The sequence below is a fragment of the Rhincodon typus genome, chromosome 24 (genome assembly GCF_021869965.1).
Source record: "Rhincodon typus isolate 14 chromosome 24, sRhiTyp1.1, whole genome shotgun sequence".
NCBI classification, from domain to species: Eukaryota; Metazoa; Chordata; class Chondrichthyes; order Orectolobiformes; family Rhincodontidae; genus Rhincodon; species Rhincodon typus.
The window spans coordinates 40,316,676-40,323,779 of record NC_063355.1 but is presented as its reverse complement, the minus strand read 5'-3'; the positions used below and the strand labels follow the sequence as shown (position 1 = coordinate 40,323,779).

The following is a 7,104-nucleotide window of genomic DNA, read 5'->3' as shown; positions in this document are numbered from 1 at the left end:
CCATGGGGTGCCTCACAGGGCCCAAGGTTTTATTGACCCGTGGTGCGGTTAGCGTGGAGGGACCGGGACTGCTGCTGCGCCCGGAGGGGTCGGGAGATGAGGGTGCGCGGAACGGAGGTCCCTCTCCATCCTCGGATGAGTGAGTTTGAATGAAAAGGCAGTTCCTTTCTTAAATACATACGTCTCATTCGCTTTAAATTAGCCTGCAGAGGTTTTTTGTTTTCCCCCTGAGGAAGGGGGTGGGTGCGGTTACGTGCAAACGGTGCTGCTTAATCTCGCCCCTCTTTTTTTTTTTCCCCACCCAGTCGGTTTCAGTCCAGGGGATACGCTCGTTTCCTCTTAAATTGAAACGACTGAGAACACCGCCTCCTACTGAGGTGCTGAATTACTCATATACCTGTCACTTTCCAGACCATTCAGCCCGCTGCAGCAAGGGGCTGCCTTAATTGGTACACTGGCTTGTTTACTCGGGGCCAATTAGTGTTGGTGGAACAACTGTTTGGATCATTCTTCATATTTCATGACACTTCAGTTGCAATCGGATCCATAGGTGCAACAAGCGTGTAAAGATGACAAGTTCAGATTTTTTTTATCCTGTCTGGTAAAGTTTGCCGTTAATGATTTGAAGTCAGCTATTTTCCCCGTTAGTGTTAGCTCTGCAGCAATCGGGTTTGCTAGTTTTATTGCACTGGGACTCCTGTCTTTCTGATGGATCCTCTCCAATTGCGACGTAGCAATAAAACACTGAAGCCGCATGGTGCTGCGTTAGTGCCGATGGTGTTAGGAATTACAGTCTCCTCCGTTTAAATGCGGTTTAAGGGTTTTGTCATGGCAATCACTGCAAACTAGTTTGGAGTCTTTCATATGTTGCCACTACTTTTTTTAAAGTAGGGATTTTAATAATCTTCCTCGGTACTATCGTACTGGAGATATTATGTTCCTGGAGCGCTCTTACAATGTTGGTAGCTGGAGACTGCCATTCAGTATTAACGTTCTCATTTCCCTGACATCTCTTTTCACGCTCATGTGAATAGCACCACATTTGTCGCAATGGTTATTGATCGGCGGCTTGCAAAATGGTCGAACTCATGAATGACAGAAGAATCCTTTGCTAGTATAGTGGTCAAACACATGGTACCGAACGGTCCGAAGTTGTGCATTTGAATAAATGTTCCTTCTATGCGTTTTGCCGTCCTATGCTCATGAAATGCGCTTAGATATCTTGTGCTTCGTCTCCAGCACCCTTTGCACTTTTGACTCTTGTATGATTTTAACTGACTAATTTAGAAGACCACCCAACCAAACAGGAAAAAGATTACTAGTTCATCCTGTTGCAGTTGCCAGAGTTGGTTATACCTTTGTAGGCACACAAATAAAAGTAAACAGTCTGCATTGTCAACATAGTCTAAACATCAACTGCATTAGTGTTTTGCTATACTTGCACATGTTGTTCCCTGAGAATGCATAGCCTCTTGTGGTGGTTTTCAAATACTAATTACCTTTTAATGAATACCTATAGTTTACTACTTGGGACAGTAAGCTGTAACCTTTAATTGTGGGATTCTGGCTTTGGATAACAAGCAATGCCAGTAGATTCTGTTAGTTGATTACTAACACAGTTGTGGCCTTAATTGCTGACAAGACTCTGAACGCTGACCAAGATTGTATTCTCTTGGTTGTGCAGTACTCCTAGTAAGTGCTCTTAAACTTGCATGATTGATTTCTCAGATTACTACAGTTTACATCAAAGGAAGTCACTAAATTGAAATATTAATGACTTGTCTAAACTTGCCTTGTTTTATACTGTAAAGGCTTAAGACATCTAGGCAAAACTGTTTTGGACACAGTCAAAATTTCACTGAAAAAATTGATAATGTACAGATGCCCATTTTTGAGCTTACTTGAATAGTTTAGAAATTTTTTTGCAGATGCCTTTTTACAAACTTTTAGTTGTGACTTGTTTTTTGGATTTAATCATGTGGTTGAGGCTAAGCCTTGATTCCTTACTAAGCAGAAGTGAAGTGTTCATACTTGTGAAATGCTTTGTTTCTGATTGAATGACTGATTTTCATCTAGAAGATGAAAAGATGCATGGATCCACAGTGACTTGGATGTGTGGATTCAGAATAGGCTTGCCTGTAGACAGAGGGTAGTGGTGAAAAGGTGTTAGAGGCTGGAAGTCTGTGACAAGTGGTATTGCACAGGTATTCGTACTGGGATCTCTTTGTGATGTATATAAATGATGTCCATGAATGATTTGACTTCTGGAGGCAGATTGAAAAGTATTGAGGATGGATAAATGGCATTGAGCTGTTTTTGTACTGCTAGTTTTTAAACTAGAGCTGCAAAACAGATTCTTGAATCTGGCAAAGGAAGGGAAGTGCAGTTGGATACACTTGTTCAGACTGTCCTTGGTATTGTAGCAACTCCCACACTAACATTGATAATATATAGGCAACTGCAGCAAGAGTCTGAACTGAGCCAGATTGCTGGCATAGGTTTAGTTATGGAGACTGGGATCTGTGGCATTTTATTTCTCCCACTCAAGGTTGCTGAGACAGTGTGTGGCTTAACATTAACTAAAATCAACTGCAGATGCTCTTGGGTTTCTTAGACTGGTCATCTGTAACACTGGAGGAACTCTTGCCCTGCTTGTCAGGGCAGTATCTAGTCTGTTTCTAATGGGCAGGACCTTTTTCAAACACTTGACTGACTTGGTAAGATATTTTGGTGTTTTGAATCTGCAGACTAATGTTTTTTCATACTGCTGCAGTAACTTGCCTTGATTTAACAGTTGTAAGGGTATTGGGTACCTAAATTGTAACTTGTAGCAGATGACTGGTACATCTTTTGAGATTAATGTATGAAGTTCAGTTGTGATTGGGGTAACATATTGAGATGGATAGAAAATTGGTTAGCAGGAAATAAAAAGGAATGAATGGCAGACACTGACAAATGGCATGCTGCAAGGATTGGACTAGCACTCCAGCTATTCACTTCATATGAAGGAACTAAAAGCAATAGCTCAGTTTATAGATGAGACATAGCTGGATGGAAAGTTGTGGTGTGAAGAGGATGCTGATGTTGCAGAGTGACTTGAACAAGCTGATTGGGTAAACATATGCCAGATGCAGTATAATATGGATTTGAGGTTATCCACTTTAGTATCAGAAATAGGAAGGTTTTTTGTAAATTGAGGCAGGAGGGCAGCCATATTCAATATGGGTATCCTGGAGTGCCTGTCACTGCAACAGGCAATACAGAGAACAAACTGTATGTTAGTGTTAGTGAGGGGATTTAGTGGACAGGAATAAGGATGCCTTGCAGTTATGCAGGGCACTAGTGAGAACAGATCTCGAATATTGTGTGCAATTTTAGTCTCCTTTGGCGGTAGGATGCTCTAATAGTGTAGTGAAGGTTTACCAGACTAATTCTTGGGACTGATGTACAAAGAATTGAGTTGGTTAAGATTGTGTATTCACTGGCTTTCAGAAGAATGAGGGAGATCTCTCTGACCTAAAATTTGAACAAGACCTCACGTTGGATGTAGGAGGATGCCCTGAGTGGTGGGGGCATTTTGGAGCCAGGAACATAGTTTAAGGATAAACCTTTCTGTAGGACTGAATTTCTTGACCTAGAGGGGTGAACCAGTGGAATTCAGTCAGTGGTTGAGGCCAAACACTCCTTCCTTCTGAGAAGGAAGTGGATATAGGTCAGCCAGAGGACTAAGGATAGGTGGGAGTAGGATATTGAGCCAGGATCATATTGAATGGCAGAGCAGGCTTGAGACATCAAATGACCTACTCCTATCTTCAATGGTTCTACAACCAGCTAATAGCAAAAAAGCCTAGAAAAGACTTGAAGTTAGCACGCTGGGTAGAACAGAAATGGTGGGGGGAAGAAGTGGAATTGAATTTGTAAAGATGTTTTCTTATTTTTTGTTTTAGTCAACCCTTTCAGTGCAGTGGCCTCCATTCCCAAGTTGCTTCACCTGAGACATCAAGCCTTGCAGAACTCTTGGACATGTGGCCCAAAGAAGTTTAAGGTTTTTGTAACTTAACCTTGCTCCTGTGCTTAAGTTTGGGAAGGGACTATCAAGACTCAGGGCCTAGGCAATTTAGGTGCAACTGTTGGAGTGCTTTATTTAAAGTCTCTTTATCAAGAAACCAGATAGTTAGCACAGTTAGGGTTGTGGGTTTGAAGATGAGAATTCCCTCTTTTAAGATCTGGTTGTTCATTGGTCAGTCAGTCAACAGGATTTGGTTCAAACTTAAGATTTTGTGCACCAAAGTTTGGGAGATCAAGTTGCATATGAGAGACCAGCCAGTAATGCATCAGGATAGTCCAGTCTTGGTAACAAAGGCATGGATGAGCTGAAGTAGTATTTGGAAGGCATTTTTCCTGAATGCGATTGATAGCTCACTTCTGTATACTTGCTTAATCTTGACCTGGTGCCAAAGAGAATATTGAAGCCGCTGGCTAGGGAGCAAATTAGAGCTGAACAAAAGCAGTGGCTTCAGTTCTCCAATATATTTAGGAAATTGTACAGCCAGTACATTCTACCAATTTCAGGCACTTGAAGTACAGTGGGATTTTTCAGTATTCTAGAGTTCCTCCAGAATTTAGTTTGAACATAGGCTTGCACTTGTATTTCAATACCTGTACACTGTTTGTTTTTGTTTTTTTTTTCTGCCATTGAGTGGTTAAGTCAAGGCTGTTTTTGTTTTAGGGTGACTTGACCCCCTCAATGCAGGGAGGAAGATGCAAGCAGCACGTTGTACCCTGCCAAATTCTCTCAACTGAGCAAACTGCATCACAGCAAGTAGTTTAAAAGCAACTGCTTTGCAGAAACAAGAACTGAAATTGCTGGGAAAACAAGGTCGGGAAGCAGTTAATCTCTTGGGTCCAGTGACCCTTCAAAACTGCTTATTTGCAGAATAAGTGCCCATAAGATCTCTCTTGCCATTCTGGCAATTCATTACTGAAGTTCTGGATAAGACCCCACTTCTTCAAACTTCAGATATTAGTGTCACTGACTAGTGTTCATTGCCCATGCCCATTGCTGTTGAGACTAATGCAAATTGATTGTTATTTGAAAGGAGCCACTTTTAAAACTGCTTGAGATCTTGGCCTTACCATTGATTGGAGTCACTGTAAATGTAATGAATCCTTTGGTCAGTGTCATCTGCTTTCATCCTTATTCACTGGCTGGCCAGCATTTATTGCCCATCCCTAGTCTCCCTTGAAGGCAGTAGTGATGTTGTACTTTGAACTGCTGTGGATTGACTCTTGATGCCCTGGGGAGGGAATTCCAGGATTTTGACCCAGTCTCGCTGAAGGAATGGCACCACCACCCGTCAGGTTAGTGAGTAGCTTGCAGGTTGTGATGTCCCCCCTGTATTTTCTGCCCTTGACCTCCTAGATGGAAGTGGTAATAGGTTTGGAAGGTGCTGTCTGAGGATCTTTGAACTTGTGCAGTCCATCTTGTAGACAATATACACTGCTACTGAGCATCAGTGGTGGAGGGAGTGGATGCTTGTGATGCCAGTCAAGCGGGCTGCGTTCCTCCTGGATGGTGTCAAGTTGTTGGAGCTGCACCCATTTAGGCAAGTGGGGAGCAATCCATCACACTTCTAACATCTACAAGGTAGAAGTCAGACTGGCTTTAAGGAGCTGGGGAAGGGCTGAGTCAGTTGCCACAGTACTCCTGGCCTTGTAGCCCCTGTTTGTGGTGACTCCACTTGAGTTTCTGGGAGGGTCAACAGATTTTTTTGACTAGTTTGGTTGATAATGACTTGTAACTTCCCAGACATGACACATTATTCTCACTAGTTGAGTCTGAAGTAGTTAACAAAACAAATGCAAGTATCCAGGCTTTCTGATGTCACAGGACCACTTAATAAGCCAGACTGAATTAAGTCTCTAACTTGAAGCAAGTGGGTGCTGCAGTTGAACTATTGATACATGATACAGACTGGTGATCTTCAAATAAGACCAGGACATGAACTCTAGAAGTGCATAGGGCAACCTGAGTTGATTTTTAACATAGTTACAGCAGTCCACATTGAAGTCTATCAACTTATCCTAGCTTAGATTTGCTTCCAACTGTTCCCCTGTATGAATCCTATAATTGCCAAATATAATAAATCCAGGTTTATGAAGTTACAGAACTTGTGGGCAAGGTAGCTGGTATGTTATGATTTTAAAATTCTGGAGACTAAGTACAACTAAAATGGCACTGCATTGGAATGTCAAGATTGCCACATTGCAAGCTCCTGGTGAAGTAAACTTATTTGTATAACTGAACACCTGACTATTCTCAAACTGCTGAAATAGTTAGTCTCAGCCTTGTTTGATTTAATGGTGAGAAGTGCTTTCCATTAACCTGCTCACTACTTAGCTTGGGTTTCATTTAGGGTCATTCAGCTGACAGTATTGCAGCCTTGATCCAAACATGCTTGAAAGAGCTGAGGCTCAGATGAGGACTACCCTTGATCAAAGCAGTATTTGACTTTAAAATCTGACACTAGGACTTTTTGAACTAAAAATGAAGTCAGTAGAAGAATTCTCCACTGGTTGGAATTCTACATAATGAAAAATCTTCCTTCGTGCTAAGTCAATCATCCCAGCCCTGGATATTGCTGATGTTCCCCAGTAATGCCAAGGTTCATTCTCAGCTGCTTCAGTGGCTGCCTTGATTTCTAAGAATTAGACTGCAGTTATCTGAAGGACTTCTAATTACTCAGGTGACTAGATATTGTAAATTAGGATGTTACTTTCTGCTTTGTCTCAGTCACAGAATTTAATTTTCAACATTTAAACTTGCTTTGTATTCAATTAATACTTGGCCATCTCCTCCATTCTAGTAGTGATATGAAATTTCATAAAGTGCTAAGGAGGATCCAGAGTAGCTTGCACCTTGTGTAGTAAACTATCCCAAGGCACTTCAGAGCAAAATCCAAAAAAGTTGGGACATGAGATCAAAAGCTTGGTCAGCAAGGAGTCTTGCCATCATTCTAACATTAAGATTTTGACAGAATTTCAGATTGGGAAGTCTGATATCAAACTTTGGCTGCAATTCCTAGCAGGAATGCCAGCCAACAC

The 7,104-nt window shown here is 41.7% G+C and overlaps 1 protein-coding gene across 3 annotated transcripts in view; it reads left to right on the top strand.

Moving 5' to 3' along the window:
- cltcl1 (clathrin, heavy chain-like 1) overlaps window positions 1–7,104 on the top strand; it is a 55,327-nt gene that overhangs the window by 436 nt on the left and 47,787 nt on the right. The window lies entirely within an intron of this gene.